The 22,981-nt window shown below is 40.7% G+C and overlaps 1 long non-coding RNA gene across 1 annotated transcript in view; it reads left to right on the top strand.

Moving 5' to 3' along the window:
• Nucleotides 1–1,870: 1,870 nt before the first annotated feature.
• LOC126955286 (uncharacterized) overlaps nt 1,871–22,981 on the top strand; it is a 29,025-nt gene continuing 7,914 nt past the window's right edge. The window contains exons 1-3 of the long non-coding RNA XR_007725874.1: nt 1,871–2,055; nt 18,393–18,609; nt 18,909–19,049. This is a non-coding gene — a long non-coding RNA (uncharacterized LOC126955286). The remainder of the gene's footprint in view (nt 2,056–18,392; nt 18,610–18,908; nt 19,050–22,981) is intronic.

Below are 22,981 nucleotides of genomic sequence, written 5' to 3'. Positions count from 1 at the left end.
CAAGAAGAAACTGAGAGACAATAACATCCTATGTTCTTGTGTCCCTCCATCCCCCATTGAGTCACCTGCCTCTGTGCCCTCAGAAGTCTCTGCTCTCATCTCTGCTTTAGCCTTTATCTCACAGAATTGCAGTTGTTCACTTAACTTTTCTGGTTTTCATTTTTGTTTTTATTTCTTTGCCACTTGGCAAGTCAGTGCCTCACAATTTTCTACTCACAAACTTCAGGATTTGAAGCTACTAAAAATATCAAAATGTCAGAAATTCAGAACACTTTAGCGTAAAGAAGTAAAGAAACAGCTTACACAACTCAATACATTCTAAAACACTTCTCCCATCCTGGCCTCTCTCCTACCCTTTCCTTCTGTCTTAAATTTGTAATGACATTTTAATTTAAAAGTTGATAAAAATTATCCAGGAACATTTAACATTTGTAGATGGGGGCTGCATTTTTACTCAGATGGAACCTCCCAGCTTGAATGATTCATTTGTGGGAGTTGTACACAAGAGTTGCTTGCACAGAAAATCTTATGAGTAAATGATAAGTGAAGTCATCCTTTTCAGAAAATAAGAAGAGTTATAACTGGGGTGGAGAAGCACCTGCCCTCATCTCAAGAAGGGCCCTTATGCATGGCCACAGAAGAGTGAGGCCATAGCCCATGATTTTGGCAGTGATCATGCCCTCCCTGGGCATAGCAGGAGCCGTTAGGTCAATCCCAGCATTAACTTGTCTGTATTTGGATAAAACATGAGAATCGATCTTAAGTACTATTAGTGAGACCTGCCTATATTACCAGTAGCCAATGCAGCAGAAGCAGAAACAGCTGGAAAAAGCTACAAATCGGGGCCATGAGGGGCAGATGTAACTTGGCACTCAGGACTACAGAACATGTGGGGAGGGGCAGCAACAGCACCTCCTGTGATTTTTCTGCAAAGATTGAGGACGGACTCTGAGCTAGTATGTAAGTTTGTTACCCCTGTGATTTTCATCCATGCTCTTGATTTTTTTTTTTTTTTTGAGGTTATATGTCCAGGACACTCTTTTCTTCCATAAAAGAATGGAGCAAGAAAAGATGGGGCAGAAAGAAGGGAGAATGACCTGTTATTGGGAACATTCTGTCTATAGAAAGAACACTGTGATTGGTTAAAACAAAAGCAGCAACAGTAAAATTCCCAAACACCTCTGTGTTCTAGATAGTGTGCTGGACAGAAGGGACATAGAGACAGTGGGATGAAGTCATATAACTCTATTCGTATATTTATCTTAGCTCTTATATTACAATCATCTACTTGCCTGTCTTTCTAAAAAGACTGAGCTCCTCTAAGGCAAGGATACTGTCTTTTCTATCTTTGTGTCTCCAATGTATACTGTATCCTTGCTGGCTATGGAACTTGTTGTGCAAACTGAGACACTTGTGAGAATGAAATGGGTGCTATAAATGATTACTCCTGGGGGATAGACACAAGCCAGGACTTTCCCAGGCGAAAGGAAGAAGCACTGAACAGAACATGCATTTTCAAAGATAAATGCACCTTGGGCCAATTCTTTGAACTCAAGGCAAATCTTGAAACAGCCTCTGAGCTAGGCAGCGATTGACAACAGAGGGTATTTTGACTCTTTAGTTTTGTGTCAGTTGGGACATCTTACCATTGTGCATTATTGGGTTGTGACTGTGCAGAAACCCAATAAAAAAAAAATAGGCATGTATGAGACTAGATGTTCCACAGTCATCCAAAGAATGACAAAGCCATTTCAAGAGGAACATGATAAGGTCTGTTGGCAAGGATCTTTCTTGGCATCCTGGGAACTTCTGGGGTGAATGTATGCACTGAGCTCAAATCAGAATATCTGCAGGAAAAAGAAAGGAAGCCAGACCAGGAAAGTAACAGGAAATGGATATCGCTGCTGGAGACAATGACTAATTTAAGCAGAGTAGGAGAAAAAAATTTTCTTTTCCTTTGTGCCAGTTCCTTTTACACAACTTCAGAACATTCTATGACAACCCAGTGTGCAACTTGGCACTGTCAGAAGAGACCTGGGAAAGAAAGAAAATGCGGTAAGAAATGAAAACAGAATATTGTTGTTGAGAGCCTGGAGACCATTTCCAGAGTGTTTTACTCAGTGGGGAATAAGAAAATAGGAAAAACCTTTAAAAAAAAAAAAAAAGAGTAAATGGTAAATTTCTCCCTCATCCCCATCTCTTTTCACTGGAGGCAACAAGGAAAAGAATGAATTTTCACGTTTGTCTTGGATTCTTCCTATGTAGAAAACAAAAAAATCTCAGTCAGATAAAACAAAACACTTTCCAAGACTCATCATGGAGGGGTGGCCTTAGTATGAAATGATGATGCCCATCAATGGTAGAAAACGTCCTTTCTTTCTACCTCAGGTCTGGCCCAGTGCCCTTTGTTTGAGTCTCTTTTTTCTATCAACAGGAATTGAGTCTGTAGAGACTGTATGTAATGGTCTCCCTATGACTTCAGCATTTCTTTTTTCTTTTTTTTTTTTTTTTTTTAACTTGAAGTTCCAAGTTACACGTGCAGAACGTGGAGCTTTGTTATATACATGTGCCATGGTGGTTTGCTGCACCTATTAATCCACCCTCTAGGTTCCCTCCCCTCACCCCCACCCCCAATGGGCCCCAGTGTGTGTTGTTCCCCTCCCTGTGTCCGTGTATTTTCATTGTTCAGCTCCCATTTAAGAGTGAGAACATGTGGTGTTTGGTTTTCTGTTCCTGTGTTAGTTTGCTGAGGCTGATGGCTTCCAGCTTCATCCATGTCCCCACAAAGGACATGATCTCATTCCTTTTTATGGCTGCATAGTATTCTATGGTGTATACGTACCACAGTTTCCTTATCCAGTCTATCATTAATGGGCATTTGCGTTGGTTCCCTGTCTTTGCTATTGTAAATAGTGCTGCAATAAATATATGTGTGTATGTGTCTTTATAGTACAATGATTTATATTCAGCATTTCAAACAGCACATTTGAAGTAGACATGTGAGAGTTTCCAAGAGACCACTCATTTATTGCAAATAAAAAAAAGGGTGGGGGACAGTTTGAGTGTCTTTTCTTTTTTGTAACGGAATAGTAGTTCACTCCAGTTCAGTGCTGGACACCCAAGGGTATGCTCAGAGGGTTACAGTTTCTGCTCCCACAATGGTACTGTGGCTTGCACTGGCAAAGATTGAAGGTGAGCACATCTTGTTCTCATGCTTTTTTTCTTGGTTGCCTTCTCTTCTCTCTGCTTGATTAAACACGTGAGCTTGTAGCCTTTCCAAAACTAGTACACATCAGTCTCTTCCCTTCCTCCCATGCTTCTTGCTGGGACTATGGTATGTACATCCTTGGCTTGCTAGGCAATTCTACTCTGTGTGTGTGTGTGTGTGTACGTGTGTGTGTGTGTGTTATGTGGATGTTTTGTGCATACAAGTATATGGTGCATATATGCACATGTGTGTCCCATATATGCTATGTGTGTTATCTAGTGGGTGGATGTATATTGTATGTGTGTTTTACCTGTACTGGATGTGCTGCGTATGTAATGTATGTCTGATGTGCATATGATGCATTGTTGGTTTATGCATGTTGTATGTGTGTAATATGCATGTATTGTATATGTGTTTGTGTGTTGTGTTGTGTGTGCTGTGTGCTCAATGTGTGTGTAATGCATATGTTGTATATGTGTTTTGTGTGTATTGTGTGTATGTGCATCATCGGAAATGTTGAACTACTTTCTTATGTTCATCACTTTTGTTGGACGTGCTGTAGCTCACCAATGTCTCTTTTCAGCTTTGGGCTGCTGGAACCACATTTCTTCAGCTATCTCTGAGTAGTGCACAAGATGTCAGGACTCCAGATTCACCGTTCCTCTGCAAACAACTACTGACTTTCTGTGAGTTTATCAGCCATTTTGCATGCACAACGCTCTCCCTGGAGGCTTCATCCTCTCCCGGTTATCACTCACCAGTCTGCACTTTCTCATGGGGTTGTCAACTAATTCTCTCTGCATGCTCCTCCCTTCCCACTCATTCCTTAAACCGCAGTGATGCAGCCTTCCTCTGCCATGACTCCACTGAAGATGGCCTCCCTGTGGTTAATGAAGAAGTTACTGCCAAATTCACTGGACATTTTTTAATCCTTATATTATAAAAATCAAACAATTGTAAGCATCGTCAAACTCTTCCTCCTATTTGAAATTCCTCTTGCTGAATTCGGCAGCGGCATATAGCAATTTCTCAAATAATGCTGTTTAATTCAACAATGTTTCATTATAATGTTTATGAAAAAAAATTTGATGCCCAGCTGGGGCCACTGTCTGTATGGAGTTTGCAAGTCCTCCCCAGGTCTGTGTCTGCATGTGTTTTCTCTGAGTACTCCAGTTTCTTCCACACGTCAAAACTGTGCACATTAGGTTTGTTGGTGCGTCTCAGTGGTCCCAGTCTGAAGGAGTGTGGATGTGGGCATGAATGTGCTCTGTGATGGGATGGCATCCTGGCCAGAGTTGGGTCCCACTTGGCTCCTGAGCTGCTGGGACAGGCTGCAGCCACCCAAGACCCTGTACTAGAATAAATGAGTAAATGATTATCTAACTTGTTTTTATTCATTTTTCTTCAACACATGCATATCTCATATTTATGTCAACGTTTAATATTAGAAGTGTTTGGAGTTTCCATTTAGATGTATAATGATGTTTTTCTGACCAGAATATGGAGTACAAACTTAAGTCTTGTTAATATCAATTAGCCTGTGGAAAAATTGGTTTTGTCACACATCGTTTTGTTTGGAGTTGCCATTTTCAAAAGCCTAACGTTAAGTGAGATCTTTCTTCACTGTCACACTCCCCTTGCTTCTCTAGCAGTTCCTGAATCTTCTCCATCTCATTCTCTTCTTCAGTCCATTTTTTAAATATTAGTCCCAAGTATTCCATTGTAGTCTCCATATTTCAGTCTATACATTTTCCCTGACTGACCACATTCACACACTCAGTCTCATTTTCCTCCTCATGAATGACCCACAAGTGTCCAGGCTCAGCCAAGACCCCTTCCAGGTGCAGACCTGAGTTCTGCCTGCCTGCAGGACAACTCCCTCTGGGTATATCAGCAAGTAACCCCCCAGGATCTGCTCAGAGCCCATGAGTCCTCCTTTGTCTGTCATTGGCATCACTAAGCCTGTGGTCACTCAGGCCAGAAACCCAAGACAGTCGCTTACCTTCTGGGAAGAGAGAATCCTATTTTCCTCAGAGGGTTGTTGTGGGACTAAAATGAGATAAGCAACACAAGTAAATTTAATATATTACCTAGCTTTTAGTAGGTATCCAGAATATGATTTTTCTTTCTTTTTCTCTCTTAAAACATTATCATGGAAGTTCATTGAGTCAGAGATTAGTTACAGATGGGAGTTTTCAGACATGACTTCAGTAAACAATCAAACAAAATTACAATATTTAAACAACAAATCATGAACAAGGACTGTCTCTGCAGCACATGAATTCACAAAGCGATTCTACAACACCTCCATTATTGATGCCTAGAAATCTGTGGGACTGGAGGACAGGAATTGTACTGTCTACTTTGTAGAAAAGGAAACTGTGCTTCTGATGGATTCAGTGACTTCACCAAAGTCACCCAGCAGGCCAGTGGCAGAGCTGGGAGAGAAATAATCAGAAAGATCAGAATCCAGTTTAAAGAGGTATTCACATAAAAGGCTGGGAATGGCCACCTGGAAAACACAGACATCAGAGAAGTGAAGTCAGTTCTTTGAAGTTAAAAGTTAAGATTTTGCCTATGAAGGAAGAAAACAAACAAAAAAATTTAACAGGATTACAACATTTTCTATACAAGGCTGGTTTATGAGTTACAACAATTTAATAAGTTACAGTTTTTCTTTTCTGTACAACCTGTTTTCATTTCCTTTCCAATTTAAAAGAGTATGTTTAACCTTCCAGTAGACCAGAGGTCCCCAAGACCTGGGCTACAGACCAGTGGTCCTGGGCTACTCAGCAGAAGGTGAGAGTGGTTGGGCAAGCATTACCCCCTGAGCTCTGCCCCCTATCAGATCAGCGGTGGCATTAGATTCTCATAGGAGTACGAGCCCTACTGTGAACTGTGCATGTGAGGGACCTATGTTGCATACTTCTTGTGGAACAGTTTCATCTCGAAACCATCCCTCCCACTCCCATGAAAAAATTATCTTTTGTGAAACTCGTCCCTAGTGTCAAAAAGGTTGGGACTGCTAGATTAGATAATTTGACAGCCGTGGTCTTTGTGTGAGAGAGGTAAGAGGGAAGTTACTGTATAACAAAAATCAACAATAAGAGGGTAGGGGGTCTTCCCTTCCCTGGTGCCCTTTAGTCATTTACATTTTACAAAACACTGTAGGTGAGGGAGGAGGCTAATCCATAGTAAGAAAAACAAAGTTTACAGCTGCCTATGTTGCAGCTGCCTATCACCTGACTCAGGCCCTGTGATCTTATTCCTTTAAGGCGCAAAATAATTTAAAGTTCCAACAGCTTAGAGTTGGAATTACTTATTTTTACTCCTCCCAAGTGTGTGTTCCTTCTGTTTCTTGTGGCCTGCTAATAATCAGGTAGGTAGTGTCTCTCTACCAAGGTAGATATTACCCAATTGGACAGATTGACAGGCCACCATCCATCTCTGAGTTCAGTGGAGGGGGCAGTGGCTGAATTAAGAGGGTCTAATCACCATAAAAGTCATTGGTGAGGTTGAAGCATATGATAGTTTTTAAGATAGGGATATAGATTTGGGGAGAGAAGTGTAAGGGGTTTGCTAAGCCTAAGATAGGGATATAGATTTGGGGAGAGAAGTGTAAGGGGTTTGCTAAGACGTGATACATAGAATGAGATAGATGAAGGAGTAGCTTCAGGAATATAAATCTGCCAGACACATGATGTAGATTATTTTGCCTGTCTATGGGTGATCATTTCTGGAAGAGTGAGTACAATGCAGTGCCAGGTGCCACGGCAATTCAAAAAAACTAACTAAGCTCACCATTTTATAGTCAGTGTAGTAGAATCATATACATGATCTGATGTGGACCTTGCAATCACCCTTTGATATTTTAGTTATCATTATTATTATTATTCCTCCTCTATAGGCCAGGACAGTGCAAATCTCAGAGTAGAGAATTTGTAAAAGGTCTTGTTCCAAGGTCAACTAGCAGAGAGACAATAGACAAAAATCTAAGGCTATAGACCTAAAATCTCTTTAACTTGTTTACCATGCTACATCTGGGTCTCAACCTTTGCTCTCATCTTGGGCAGAGGCCTGAACGTAGGCCTCTCACAAATGTAGATACTAATAACCACTCTACCTACCCCATGCCATTGTTTGTGAAATCCAGATTGATGACGTACATGGAAGGGCTCTGTAGAATCCAATGTAGTATTATAGACCTGGAGAGTATTGGTATCAATGGGTTTCCATTTCTGCTGCCTTTCTGCTCCATGACTTTCAGCTTTATCTCACGGAGGGAGGTACCATTTTCTTTGCTGGCAATACAAGGCTGGTCAAATCAATGAGCCGAGCCTTCCTCAGCCATCAGGACAATGTGTGTTCCATTCCTGCACAGGAGGCTCTGGGCTGTTTGCAGTGCTGCCCTCGTATCATGGATGTCAGAATGTCAGTATGAGATGCCAGATCTCACAGGGTAAGCTCCTCTTTCTGCAAAGGAGTGGACACAGGACTGCAGTGGTGAAGTACAACATGCCCAAGGTCACACAGATGGTTAATGGAAAAGCCATTTCTAATAAACCATCTGTGATTTTCTTTTTGAGACCTTTAGCCTCTCTTTAGGCCCTTTCTATCCACATCACTGTATTCAAACAAAGAAAATAAAAGGCCTTCTCAGCCCCCGTGTTCTACTTTCTGCCTTGTGGTCTAGTTCCAGGAAGTGGGTGGTGGGGAGGGAACACAAATTCATCCTACTACTTTTTGGGAGAGTGAGCTGGCTAAGAGGTGATTTTGTTTTGTTGGTATCAGCACTTTAGCAAATGTAATAGGCTTCTGATTGTTTCTGTGAAAGAAGAAGACTAACGGGAGGAAAAAGAAAAGAGGTGAGCAACAAGGTGCTGATGCTTTAAAGGAATAGGTGAAAGTGACAACAGCAATAATAACAATGGTAACTAACATTTGTTGAGCACTCAGTGTGTGCCTAGATGTGTGCTTACAACATTTTCATTAATCTTTGTGAATACACTATGAGGCAGTTATTATTGTTATATTTACAAAAAAAAAAAAAAAAAAGGCTAAGTCTACGTGAGGTTCAGTGACTTTGGATAGCATGACAAAATAGTAAAAGGATAGGTGGAACGTGAACTCTGACCATCCAGTGGCAGAGGTTTTATGCCAGGGCATTATGTCACATTGAGGGTAAGACAGTGAGAAGCATTCCTGTTGGGGTGCCAGGATTTTCAGATGACCAAGATATCCATGCTGTCTGGGTAGTCTACCCCTAACAGGTAGTACATTCCCCCAGGGTACTACTAACAAGTACTACAGGTACTACCTGTTAGGGATAAAGGTAGCCTTATAGAGAATGATTCAGAGGCCTCAGTCATGGGCTCATTCATTCACTTTTTTTTTTTTTTTTTTTTCTGTTCAACAGGTGTTATCCTATTGGATTAGAGATTTTAAGCAAGTGAAATAGTGCTCCCACCTATACTTGACATTTCTTGTTCTTTGGCCTTTGGTGTGGCAGGCAGAATTCTAAGATGACCTCATTGACTCTCACCCTTTTCTTATTCTCTCCCCTTAGAGTATGAGTAGAACCTGAAAATGTGATGAATGTGAGACTAGAGAGTGAACAGAGTTGCTTCTGAGTATGCTTAAGATTCTTGATTGTGAAAAGATGGGTAGAGAAAGGGTGATCGCTGGGAGTGGGGACACCAGATACATGATATGTCTAGAGATACAGAAGAGAGAAGGAATTTCGTGAAACAAAATCCCATAAAAATAGCAGATGAGGTGGTTACCATGGGATGGGAGTAAAGAAGAGATTACCCATGAACAGAAGTCTTACTGCCTTGTCTGTATCTTTCTAATAAGTAGGAGTGAAACGAGGGAGAATCTCATCTGCCTAAAGAGAATGGGACATTGTAAGCTTTGTAATAAAATCTGAGGGTTTAATGTTGATGCACATATTCATATACCTGCCACTCATTAGCCTCTAATGTAACCTTAACTTGATGGTATGTGCCTAGTAGACATTCAAATTCCTCAAAGTATTACAGTTTCTGGGTTTTTTTTCTAGGCATCTTGTAAAATTGTACTTCTCTCTTCCCTTGCAGTTAGGCATGGCTGTAGGAGTTGCTTTACCAACCACTTTCGGGAAAACACCTTAGAACCAGTTCTCAATCGCTATCTTGTCTTCTCTGCCACAACAATCTGCAGTTATTTTGAGTGGGCTGTTCTGCCAACCTGAGCACTGAAGAGAGAAACAGTACAGCTTCTAGTTTATCCATAATGAGCATTTCACGACAGTAAGAAACACACATTTCTTGTTTTAATGTATTGGGGTTTGGGAATTGATTGTTACTGTAGCATGATCTAGATCATCCTGACAAAAGCAACACACAAGGAAAAAACACTTGGCTCCCCATTATTGAGATATTCCCCAAATGTATGAATGACACCATGCCATGTGCCGAGGACCATTAGAGCAACAACCAAAAATGGCAACACAACAACAACAGCAGCAGCAAACACAATTGTGTCTCCATGCGTAGCCCTCTGGGCTTCCATGGCAATTATAGTCACTGGGAGGATTGCACTGACTTTTCTAAGAATTCACTGCTCTCTCGAAGCAGGGACTCTATATCCACATTTCCCATATCATTTCTCCACAGCTTGTCCTTAGGGTGAAAGAACAAGGGCTTTTATAACACATTCCATTGGCTGGGTTTATGATGCTCTGCCTCACTCCCTCTGCCCCGAAGTAAAGCTGAATTATAAAATAGGGCCAGTCTTATCTTGGGCAGCCATGCAACAATGGTTTCTGGAGGTGAGTGTTGAAATATATCTTGGGGCTTTGGGAAATGTTTTCAATTCAACATTCTGTGATCCTTGTCCAAAGATCCTTGATAGCATCCTTTAGGCATCACTGAATACAATCAGCACACACACACAAAAAAACAAAACAAAATTTTTGCATTCAGATGCCTTAAACTAACAAGTAAAGAAGCTAATATCTAGAAAATATTTTGTAGACTAAGTAAAAATATGACTATAATTACATGTATATATAAAAATAATAATAATGTAGTCATGTACATTCATAGATAGTCATATATATTAGGGTTCAAAGTCTTTGAGAAGAATATTGCCCAGGTGTCAGAAGATTTGGGTTTTAGTCCAAGCTTATCATTAAACAAGAAACCTAAAACAAATGGCTTTCCTTACATTTCCTATTTATACAATAAAAACATTGAATATATAAACTAATTGTTCTCTGAGGGCTCTTAAAACTCTGATATTCTAGGATTTTAGTTATTATTATGCCACAGCCTCATCTAATCATAGTAACAATAGCTAACATTTCAGTTCCAACAACTATGGAGGATTGTTGGCAAAGATAGTGACAATTATTCCCTTCCCTTTGTCGTATGAACTTATAGTTCTATCAAGTGGTAGAGTCTAGGCTGGCCTTGTGGTTTTCTTTGACCAATAAAACAAGGCAGAAGTGGTGTTGTGCCAGTTAGAAGCCTAGGTGTCAAGAGTCTTGCATGCTTCCTCTTTTTCTTTTGGAATACTGCTGCTACCTTATGGACAAGTTCAAGGTAGGCTACTGAAAGATCTGAGACATGTGGCCCATGCAAATTCTATCACCCCAACCAACAGTTACCCAACTGCCAGAAAATGTAAATGAGACCACCTAGAGAAACCAACCCCCAGCCAATCCACCAGCTGACCTCAGACTCCTGAGCCAGTCCCGCTGAGATCTACCAATACTAGTTCAGATCAGCAGAGCCATCCAGATTACCTGTAGACTCATAAGCAAAAAGACATTGTTGTTTTAAGCCACTAAGTTTGAGGGTTGTTTGTTACATAGATGTAGTAATAGATAATTTATGCAACATGTCAAAAATTAACTCATTTGATCCTTACAACAAACCAATAAAGAGGTATTATTATTATTATTATTATTCTACTCATTCTACAGAGGAAGAAACAGAGACAATTTACTTGCCCTACTAGTGAGCAGATGAGCTGGAATTTTAACTCAGGTTGTCCTGCTCTAGAACCTCCATTTTTCCTATGATAAACACAAACTAGTAAATAATTTCTGCTAATTGTAAGAAATATCTGCCACCCATATACGTCTGTCTGCCAACCCACACTTTCACGTTAAAGTGAAATAAAACACATATAAAAATTTCACAGTTATAACTCCCAATGCAATCCCTACCCACTCCCCCCTCCCCATGATAGGCCCCGGTGTGTGATGTTCCCCTTCCTGAGTGCAAGTGATCTCATTGTTCAGTTCCCACCTATGAGTGAGAACATGCGGTGTTTGGTTTTCTGTTCTTGTGATAGTTTGCTAAGAATGATGGTTTCCAGCTGCATCCATGTCCCTACAAAGGACACAAACTCATCCTTTTTGATGGCTGCATAGTATTCCATGGTGTATATGTGCCACATTTTCTTAATCCAGTCTGTCACTGATGGACATTTGGGTTGATTCCAAGTCTTTGCTATTGTGAATAGTGCCGCAATAAACATACGTAATGACGAGTTGATGGGTGCTGACGAGTTGATGGGTGCAGCACAGCAACATGGCACAAGTATACATATGTAACAAACCTGCACGTTATGCACATGTACCCTAAAACTTAAAGTATAATATTAATAAAAAATAAATTTAAAAAAATTTCACAGTTTACATTCACATTACACATCTTCATCCACTTTGTCTTTGAGTTATGGATGCCAATAATAATTTCACTTATTATCTCCAAAGACAATCTTTACAAATCTCCCTTACTTTCATTTATTTCAAAAAAATTATTGAGAAAGAGCAGCAGAAATAAACTCCTTCCCACCCAGAGAAGTTTTTTTCCTACAGATCTGGAATCTGAGGAGTCACACTTTCAATGGAACACCCATTCATTTACCCTCACCTAATTAAATGTTGCTCTTCTTAAGGATGTTTCATAGACATTTCCACCAACTGCTGCTAATGGCAGAGACAAGGGAGAGACTATTTTAGTGGGTGTTTCTGACCACAGCCAAAAGTGATCCCTTGGGTATGTTGCATTGCATAACAGATTACCACAATAACAAACCTATATTAGCTCATCGTTTCCATGGGGCTGAAATCCCGGTACACCTTATCTGGGGTCACTGGATCTCTTACAATCAAAGGGTCAGCCAGGGTTGCAATCATTTCAAGACTCAAATACGGAAGAATATGCTTGCAAGTTCATGCATCTAGTCATTGGCAGGGTTCAGTCCTTGTGGGTGGTCTGACTGAGGGCTTTAGTTCTTTGCTGGCTGTTTCTGACCAGGTGGTCATCTCAGTAGGGCAGCTGACAACATGAAAACTGGCTTCATCGGTGGGATTAAATGAGAGGAAAGAGAGAGAGAGTGAGGGTTTCTCGTTTTTTTCTAACCCAAACTTGTAAATTTATTTCTATTAATTTTGCTGTATTCTATTATATTCCCTTTTTAAAAAAATATATACATTCATGGGGTGTAAGTGCAATTTGGTACATTGATATATTTCATTGTGGTGAAGTCAAAGCTTGCACTGGAGCAATGCACATTGAACTCACCAAGTGACCTCCCATCATGACCCCCCTCCCACCCCAGCACCCCTCTAGGTTTTTATTGTCCATCATTTTACTCTTTGTTTCCATGTTTACACATTCTTTAGCTCCCACTTACAAGCAAGAATGTTTGGTATTTTTCTTTCTGTGTCAGAGTTGTTTCACTTAAGATAATGGCTTTCAGTTCCATGCATGTTGCTGTAAAAGACATTCTTTTTTATGAATGAATAGTATTTCACTGGGTATATATACCTCATTTAATCTAATTTTCCATTGTTGTATACTTAGGTTGATTCCGTATCTTTGTTATTGTGAATTGTGCTAAGAAAAATATACCAGTGCAGGTATCTTTTTATGATTTTTTCCTGCCTTTGGATGGATATTCAGTAGTAGAATTGCTAGATTCTATAATAGTTCTATTTTTAGTTGTTTAAGAACTAGCCATGCTATTTTCCATAGAGATTGTACTAATTTACATTCCCACCAACAGTGTATAAGAGCTCCTTTTTCTCCAAAATTTTGACAAATCTGTTATTTTTTGTCTTTTTAGTAATAGCCATTCTGATTTGTATAAAATGGTATCTCATTGTGATTTTAATTTGCATTTCTCAGATAATTAGTGATGTTGAACATCTTTTCGTATGCTCGTTGGCCATTTGTATTCTTTTAAAAAGTGTCTATTAATGTCTTTAGCCCACTTTTAATGAGATTACTTGGGGTTTTTTGTTGAGTTGTTTGAGTTTTTTGTAAATTCTGGATATAAGACCTATATTAGTCCATTCTCACATTTCTATAAAGAAATACCTGAGACTGGGTAATTTATAAAGCAAAGAGGTTTAATGAGCTCACGGTTTGGCGGCTGTAAAGGAAGCACTATGCTGGCATCTGCTTGGCTTCTGGGGTGACCTCAAGAAACTTTCAAACATGGCTGGATCAGAAGGAAGAGACAGAGGGGGGTGTTACACACTTTAAAAATGACAAGATCTCATGATAACTCACTCACTATCATGAGGACAGTACAAAGGGAATGGTATTAAACCATTCATGAGAAACCATCTCCATGAACAAATCACCTTCCATCAGGCCCCACCTCCAACTTTGGGGATTACACTGTGACATGAGGTTTGGGTGAGACACAGGTCCAAACCATATCAAGACCCTTGTTGTATGTATAGATTGCAAATATTTTCTCCCATCCTGCAGGTTGTCTGTTCACTCTACTAATTATTTCTTTTTCTGTGACTAGGGTTAGCATATACTCAAGGGATAGGAAATGCAAAAGGATGTATATGCCAGGAGGTGTAAATCATTGAGGGCCATCTTAGAAGTCTGTCTATTATACCTTGCAAGCGAGATACATCTTTGAAGCTTTGTGTTTCATCTTTAAAATGTATGACTATTTCCATTATATGCAAAAGTCATTATGTCTACATTTATTTCAACAGAAGGATAGTATCTGAATTATTTATTATCAGGAGATGACACCTATTTTCTATTCTGTGACTTTCAGTATGACAGTTTGCAGGCATAAGCTCTGTTTGGAGAAGCATTGCCTGGGTCATTTTCTTATCTTTTCAATTCAAATCAATCTTGTCATTTGTATAAAGGAGAAAAATAAGACCCAAATGGGACAGTGAAGGTCACCACTCTCCAAGGCAATGACAAAGTTGAAACTATATCCTGGGACTCTGGGGTTGGGGCCAGAATAGTTCTTTCAAGACCTTGCTTTAGTTGTGTCTCAAGCACACCTACTAGCATTTAGCACATACTTAATTTGACTTTTCCTAACAGTGCATGGCACGTGTGCCTTGTTCTCCCTGTGATGCTATAAGGTGTTAAACTCAAGAACCAAGTCACATTTGTTCCTGGCACATTGATAGTCACATAAGACATGTTCAGAGTCCATTCCATTTATTCTTTTTTTCTTAATGTGGGAAGTCTTGATAATCAGGATTCTGTTATCTGTCAGAAAACTTTTTTTTAATTAAAATATCTTAGGGTAATCGCTCACTCTCCCCTCATGGCTTTTCTCAGGCCCTCATTTTGCTCTCCTGATTCATGATGACAAACTGCAAACAAGTCCTCTGACACCAAGTTCTTCTTTATTTCTATACATTCTCCTCCCTTTAGCTTCTATAGGGTTTTGAAAGCAGATCTCTTTTTCCTGCTAAAAACCCACCAGTCCTCACATTTTCTTCAAATATATATCCAATTCCTTAGGTAGACCAAGTAGGGTCTTCATGTCAGGACCCTGGCTTAGCCTACAATTTCATCTCATCCCTCTCTTTGTCATCGGTCCTACTCTTCATCCAAACCATACTCCTTAGATATTCCCTAAAAGGCAGAGTTGTTTGTGCCTCCATGCCAATATCCACGTTGTGTCCTCAGCTTTGAATCACCTTTCCTCAAGCCTCTTCTCTCTCTTACTCATTCTTCAAGATTTATTTTAAGCATCTCCAGCATTGGAAGCTTTTTATGTGTCCTCCTCTCCCAGTCTGTACTTCTTACGAAAGCTCTCAGACATTCACTTCAGCTATTATCATTCCTCCTCTTTACATCTTCAATATCACACCCAAGCACCAATAACTACAAGATTCACAACAAAAACCACACAGCAATGAGCTATTTTCACATCATTTACTAAGCTCTTCTGACACATCAAACACTGTACTATGTATAGTGTATGTTATCCTCTTTCTCTTATAGTAACTTTAAGAGATCAGTGTGTATGAGCTTTATGAGTAAAGTTATCTCAGAGAAGTTAAGATACACATGGTCAAAAATAGATCTCGGATGCCAGTCTAGGTCTGTCTTGTGTTCTGTTACTATACTTCTCAGATTTATATTATTGAGGCAAATTATCAGGTAAAACTGAATCAGCATGACCTTTAGGGCATTGTCTCCGCAATACTCTTGTGAATACCCTTGTGATCGATCAAATTTGTGCAACATTTGCTAAAAATCAGCAACCTTTGCTTTTCCTAATTGAATTTGAGAATTAGCTTGAAATGGGTCCAGGGGTGTGGCTACTGGCAGCATGGTATTGGTATCACACAGAACTGTTCTCCTGCTTGACTCCGTAAAGTGCTTTTCATTGCTTTTGAAGCCCTCAATGATCTAGTCCCTGCATCTGGATTTTGGGTATCAGATGTTCACAGCAGTGGTTTTTAACCATTAGCATGAACTTGTAGCGCTTGATAAAATACAGATTACTGAACCCCACCCCCAGGGCTTCTAATTCAGCATTCCGAGGTGGCCCTGAGAATTTGCATGTCTAACATGTTCCCAGGTGACGTGGGTGCTGCTGGTTTAGGGACCATGGATCATCTATTGAAAATGATGAGTTTACAAAAATTGTCTGGGAATGCTAGGGGAAGGGAGGCTATGGTCACACTCCACAGAATGCTTAGGCTGGTTACTGTTCCACCCACTTAGAGAAGGTAGCAACCACTCTGCATTCCCTCATGACAGCCGGCCTGCTTTCCTAGCAACTGAGAGTGAGTTTTTATGGTCATTTTCAGATATTTCGATTCACTGTTTCACATTATTATTAAACAAATCTGGATACATTTCTTCTTAAATGAGATAATAATATCTTTATTGTTTAATCTTTATTGTTTACTTAGGACATCTATTATTTGCAGTCTAATGCATCCCAAGTGACATGGCCCTTTTATATGAGCTTCTAAAAAGCACCATCTCACCCTCCAAGCCCCACTCCCTGGAGGTGTGATTATATCTTTCTTTTTTCCTTCTTTTTTTTTTTTTTTATGAGACAGAGTCTCGGTCTGTCACCCAGGCTAGAGTGCAGTGGCGCGATCTCGCTCACTGCAACCTCCGCCTCCCGGGTTCACGCCATTCTCCTGCCTCAGCCTCCCAAATAGCTGGGACTACAGGCACCTGCCATCATGCCCGGCTAATTTTTGTATTTTTAGTAGAGACGGGGTTTCACCGTGTTAGCCAGGATGGTCTCGATCTCCTGACATCGTGATCCACCCGCCTTGGTCTCCCAAAGTGCTGGGATTACAGGAGTGAGCCACCGTGCCTGGTCAAGGTCTCCTTCTACCTAAGAGTTTTGGTTCAATTTCTTCCAGTCTTAAGGTCCTTATTTCATCATTGAATCATTTTAACACGCGTTCCATCAGCTTCCCCCTCTTTATCTTGCCCTCTTTGGCATATAAACATGCTCAAGTTTTCTACTCTTAATGTAAAATGCTGAGGATGCTATTCTTTACCAATTCAACTTTAAGACTAAAGACACATTTTGGCAAAGAGATTCTTTACAGCCCAGGTATTGTTGACGTTTCTGAAAAGAGGTGTAGTTATTGTGAAGAGCCCTAGTGAAGCTCTGCAATGAGATTTCAGACACAGCAATATTGACCTGTGTCTCCTGGAAAGAAACAGAAGAAGTGTCAGAGTCGCTAATGTTGGGGAAAGAGAAAGAAACATGCTACTGTTTACATGAGCTGTAGTTTGTAGCTGTACACAGACCACACTTAAAGATATTGCCAGGGACTTCAAGAAGAGGAAGAGAGAGGTCTATGCATGTTCAGTTTTCCACTGTAGAATTTATTCAAGAAAGTCTCACTTGTTTAAATCAGAAAGGTTTTTTTGCTTTAAAAGCAAATAAATGAACAAGTAAACACATTTCTTTAGAGTTTGATTGAAGCCAGGCATTGCTTTTACATTTTACAAGTATGGAATGATAAGGTACTTCTTGAAGGAAATGCGATGGAATGTGAATTAAAATTCAATTGCCTTGATCCACTGAGTCATGTCAATCGTAATTCTCATCTCTCTCTCCCTTTCAGAAAGATTTGACAATGCAGTGTCTCCAGTTTTGATGTCCAATTTCAAATTTGCTGCAATACATTCTCAGTCCACAAAGGCAGCACTGACAGCCTTGGGACAATTCAGAAATTACTTCTTAACTGTCGAATTCAGTAGACTTACATCAGTTCCTCATTTCACCTAATTTATCTGCTTCATTTGACACTATTGACGTCTCTTCTAGAGAAAACGTTATTTGCCCTTTTCTGTTACTCTTTTCCTTTGGCCTTGAAACTTGTTTTCTTTCTGTTTCCAGTCTTTTCATGCTGTTTCTTACCGTTTCCTATTTATTAAATGTTTGTATTTCACTTGACCTTGTCCCTGGTCTTTTATTACTCTTTCTGAACTTCCTGGGCAATCTTGCCCACTGTGTGGCTTTCACTCCACCAATTAGCTGCCTCCCATTCCTGGATACTTTCTAGGGCAATAATTCCCCCAATGGGGCATTTTGAAAATCTGAGGAGGTGCTTTTTTATTATGATGATGAAGGACAGAAGGGGACTACTGGTGTTTAGAGGGCAGGGCTTCGGTAGGCTAGATGTCCTATAATACATTATATAGTCCCTCCCACAAAATAGAGAATTATCCCCTGCCCCACATGATTTTGAATGGCCAACCTGACACTCATGTAAGTAAAAGACCTGATTATAATAGCATGGGCCTAGAACATATGTCTAGTTTTTATAAAATGCCAAAGTATTTTTTTGCTTATTTTTATTATATGCTTGAATTCCAGAAATGTAATGAAGGTACAAATCAGTAAGCAATTGTTGTTTAAGTTTTTCAGAACTTCACTAGAAGTAGTTGATCCATAAGGCAATATTGGATGTGGTGGTTTCCGGACACCCACCTGTGACACTGCGGTGACCGGTCTCCTGTCTGGCCTGAAGTGGATCTGGACCCCACACAGTCCCCATGTACAGCTGATACCAGGCTAAAATGGATCAGGTGGCTGAGGAACTAAGCCAGTGTCAGGTGGCACACCAGGCTGCCAAAGTAAGAGGCTCTACACATACATGGCCTTTCTTCCCTTCTGATGCGCTTGGGTGAAATATGTGGATATACAACAGATATAGATCACATAGATACGATCAGTGCAGCTGACAGTTTATGAGATCTGACCACCTCAGGCAACACCAAAGGATTCATCAGCAGATGCCAAGATCTTCAGATGCATAGGCTGAGGATGAAGAGATGGATGGTCCTCCTTCTCCTCGTCTTTAGGTCAGTCTCTTCTCATTTTGGCTTTTCTACCCAGATCACATCTGTCTCTGACCAGCTTGTCTCTTTGGTAGGTGGAGGCTTGGATGAACACAGGAAGATTATGGAGCAATACTTGAAGCCCAAATGAAGCTCAGGACCCAGAGACTTCTCAAAACTTGTCTTCAATGCTCGAACTCTTCTGCAGCCACCTGTTTCTACTGAAGTTTAGCCAGGTAGGAAGGTGGGGCAGAGTAGAGATTGGGAGCTTCATTGAAAAGCTCTTTATTTCATGTCCCTCTCAAGCTTAAAACCCTTTAGCGACTTCTTTGCCTGCTACATAAAATTCAAGTTCTTTATCTTGGCCTTCCACAGCTTCCAGAGCCAGGCAGCACTCAAATCCTAAATTTACCACTTAATAACCATGTGACCTTGGGAAAGATCTTTGATCACTATGCCTTGTGTTCTCTTCCAGAAAATGAGAAAACCAATGTTGGACTGTACTGGACAGGATATATGTACTATATCCGGTCCTCCCTGGCACTCGCTGGCCATATGCATAGAGTCTGTGTCTCTTCCCACCACTTTAAAGACATGGATAAAATACCCTACCACAGGGCATGAGATCTGACATCCCAATTTGCCGCCAGCAAACCTAGAAGTGTGGGAGGGTTAATACTTATGGGGTAAAATTTGACTAATGGAAAATGGGAGACAGCTAACTGCGAGGCAGATAAATTCCCCCTTCTTTCCTTCCTTCCATGAATTGCTGCAAAGTTCCATTTCTCCAAAATAGCACAGTCTATGAGAAGACTTCCCAAGTAGCAGGTGGACACAACTGCTGTGCCTCCTCAAGGCTTGTCATGAAGCAGTGCCCAGCCTGGTAATACATCATCTTGTATGACTTCCCATTATTTCTTCTCTTGCTTCTCACTCCTAATGTCTTGAGTTTTTACCTCCCCAAATAAAACATCAGTATTTAGTTTTTTGGCTCTGTTTTCTAGGTGACTTTGATGGTGGAGGGAAAGGAGAACCTTAGACTAGGGCAGAAAAGAATGAATTCTACTCTAACTTCTCCTCCTGCTCTCACCTTTCTCAGCTATCTGGAGTACCAAGTACCAGATATTAAGGGAGTCTATCCTGCCCTGCTGTCTCCTGAGGTTGAGGGGATAATGACTATCCTGGCAACTCTGCCAGATAGTTTAGACCTCATTTCCAGGCCGAGTAGGCTGTTTTAACCCAGAAAACTAATAGGGAGAAAGGAACTTGGCTATGCTATCAAGTGCGGGGCTGGAATCCCAATCAGGATCAGTCTGCTTCAGTGGTTGTCTCTCTCCTGAGAGATAATGTCTTCTGTAGGTGTTTCCTGAACCCACACTGGTGCCAAGCATGGCCGCATGATGGCTACAGAGAGATGAGTCAAATCTGGTTTCTGTGCTTAAGGTACCATCGTGATCTTGGGGCAGAGAGGTCCTCCTAGGTACAGTAGCCATGGAGAAGATGAACCCTAAAGGAAAGAGTCAGAAAGGCCTTCTGAAGGAAATGACCCTTGAGTCCAGTAAAAGAGTGTAGCATCTAGTAATCCCTCAAATGTTGAAATAAACTGAACAGGTAAATGAAGAGGAAAGAGGATTCCAGGCAGAGAGCACTGGACCTAGCAACTGTTCAGGAGAGAGTCAGCCTGCAAGTGTCTATTCATTCAGCAGATGTCTTTTGAGCCCACAATACAAGAGCACCAAGGCTATGCGGTCCCATGGTGAAGAGCACCAAAACAACTAAGAAATGTGTCAAGGAATAAAGGCTTCTCAATGAAGTACCTGAGTAAGACCTGAAGGACTCACAGGGGCTGGCCGCATCACTCACCCATTTCTTGGACATATGCCCTTGGTCGTGCTCTGTGCTGGACACAAGAATTCAGAGGAGCATGAAGGTACCCTTCCTCTATTGTGGAGCAGAAAGATCATGGACAATAATTGTAAACATATTCAGTGCTGCCAAGGAAAAGAGCCAGACCTCAGCAGGATCAAACGTATTCGGCTCTCTGGAGAAGCTCCACAGCCTTGGCCATGCCTGCTCCTGCCCTCCCACTCCTACCCTGACTTTATCTTGCTTGGCCACCTTTGTCTGTGTCACTAGTAGCCCCAGCATACTTGGGGTGGACGTCAGATGCCTTCCACCTCTCCAGGTGAGAGGAGTGGATATGATTGAAAGAATAGGGGCAGAAGGGACTAATTTGTGACCTGTTCACTGGCTCCAGAGATTGAGGTCGTGGGTGTCCAAAGTCACTTTCATTTCTACCTGGGCACCAGGTCCTTTCCATGGAGCAGGCTATCTTGAGTTCCATGGGCCAGGGCTGATCTCTGTTTCCCAGCCCACCTGTCTCACACACAGCCCTGTGGGTAGGGTCAGCAGACCAGATTGCTTATTGTTGGAATGTAAGATGAGAGATCTGGTTGGTGACCTATCATTTTCACTGAGAGATGGACATGGAGAGTACCAGAGTGAGCAAGGGTGTATGATGTGCACTGTGATGGTGGGCAAAAGAGGCTCCTACCCTTGTGGAGGTCACAATCAATGGAGGAGGGATGTTACTAGAAATGTACAAAGTGCTGGGAGGACGAACAGTGGAGACTTGCTGCAATGGGGCCAGGGGCTTAGGAAGGCATTTCTTGGAAATTTGAGGTCAGAGTTAAGGAAAACTAAGCAGACAAAGAAGGTGAGATAGTGATTCAAGGAGAAATAAATCTGTCCTTTATCCAGAGGTTACCCTGTGTGAGGCAGTGACTAAGCCTTTCCCAATATCACCCAAAGTCCTGCCTCTGCTGTTTCCTGGCTGTGCGGCTTTGGGCAATTTACTTGTCACTCTGTTGCTTCTGATAGCAAAGGGGATGGAGAGATAGACAAGTTGAAGAGAGGTAAGGTTTAAAGCGTTTCCTTTGGCTGCTATCCGGAGATTGGATTAGAGCAGGGGTTTAAGAGACAGGAGGGACTTCAGTATTTTTGGTGACAGTCAAGGTGGCTTGGGTCTGATTGTGATAGTGAAGGTAGGGAGAAGTAGAATGTGACAATTAATTAGATTTGCTTGGTGAGGGAGTGGTCAAGAATGACTCCCAGCTTTCTGGTTTGTGTTATTATAAGTAACACATAAAAAGAATGGATGAACTTCGTTAATTTATTTTCTATTTATTGTGATATCTAGCATACTTGAAAAACATATTTTCTGCATATTCAATTTAAAGAATAATAATACTACTTATTTACTCCTTAGGTCCCTTGAGGGAAAAAATTTACCAATACACTTAAAGCCTTTGAGTCCCCCATTCTTCTCCCCAGGGGTAACAGCAATCCTGAATTTTTGTTAATCTTGTCTTTCCTGCTTATTGTTTTTATTCATATATATATATATATATTTCTAAATGATATAGTGATTGGTTTTGTATGATTTTGAATTTTACATTTACTCAATTTGGGGTTCATTGAACTTTTTCCAATCCAAAGGTTTATAGTCTTAATAAAATGTGGAAAAAAGTAATAACAATGTTATGTAATTTGAGTCACCAATTTAACATAACTGCATCAGTTTGCATTCAAAGGGATTCTGCTTATTTACACCAATGTGTTGCGTTCTCTTATTTCGAAATGAAAAACAATTTTTAAAAAACCCATTAAGCTGAAAATCAAATGCTGTTAAGTTTTTTTACTCCAAACTGTTACATGCTTGCTTCTCTGCACATTGCTAGCCTTAGACAATAGGGGAGGAATGATACATAATTAAAATTAATAAATATTAGAAACCCCTAAATAGCATTCATTAATTGCCAGGCACTATTTTAAGGACCCGGCATATTATAACTCGATCCTCACACTAACCCTAAAGAGATTACTATTGTGCCTGTTTACCTACAGCACAGAGGTTGAGTTATTTGCCTACAACACAGAGGTTAAGAAGTGTCCCAAGGACAAATAGCTTGCTGGTGAACCAGAGTCTACACTCTTAAATCACCATTTCACATTAACTCTCGGGAAGGCAGCATCATCAGGAAAGAGCTTTGAGTGTGAGAGATTAATGAAATGTGGGAGACGATGAATATTCGCATTCCAGAAAATCCTAGAGAGACACATCACATTAAAGTATGGCCTTTAAAACCAGTTTGTGCCAGTTGCAAGT

This window comes from Macaca thibetana, chromosome 5 (genome assembly GCF_024542745.1).
Source record: "Macaca thibetana thibetana isolate TM-01 chromosome 5, ASM2454274v1, whole genome shotgun sequence".
Lineage (NCBI taxonomy): Eukaryota > Metazoa > Chordata > Mammalia > Primates > Cercopithecidae > Macaca > Macaca thibetana.
The sequence above is the reverse complement of the archived record's forward strand: the minus strand, read 5'-3'. Positions and strand labels throughout refer to the sequence as shown.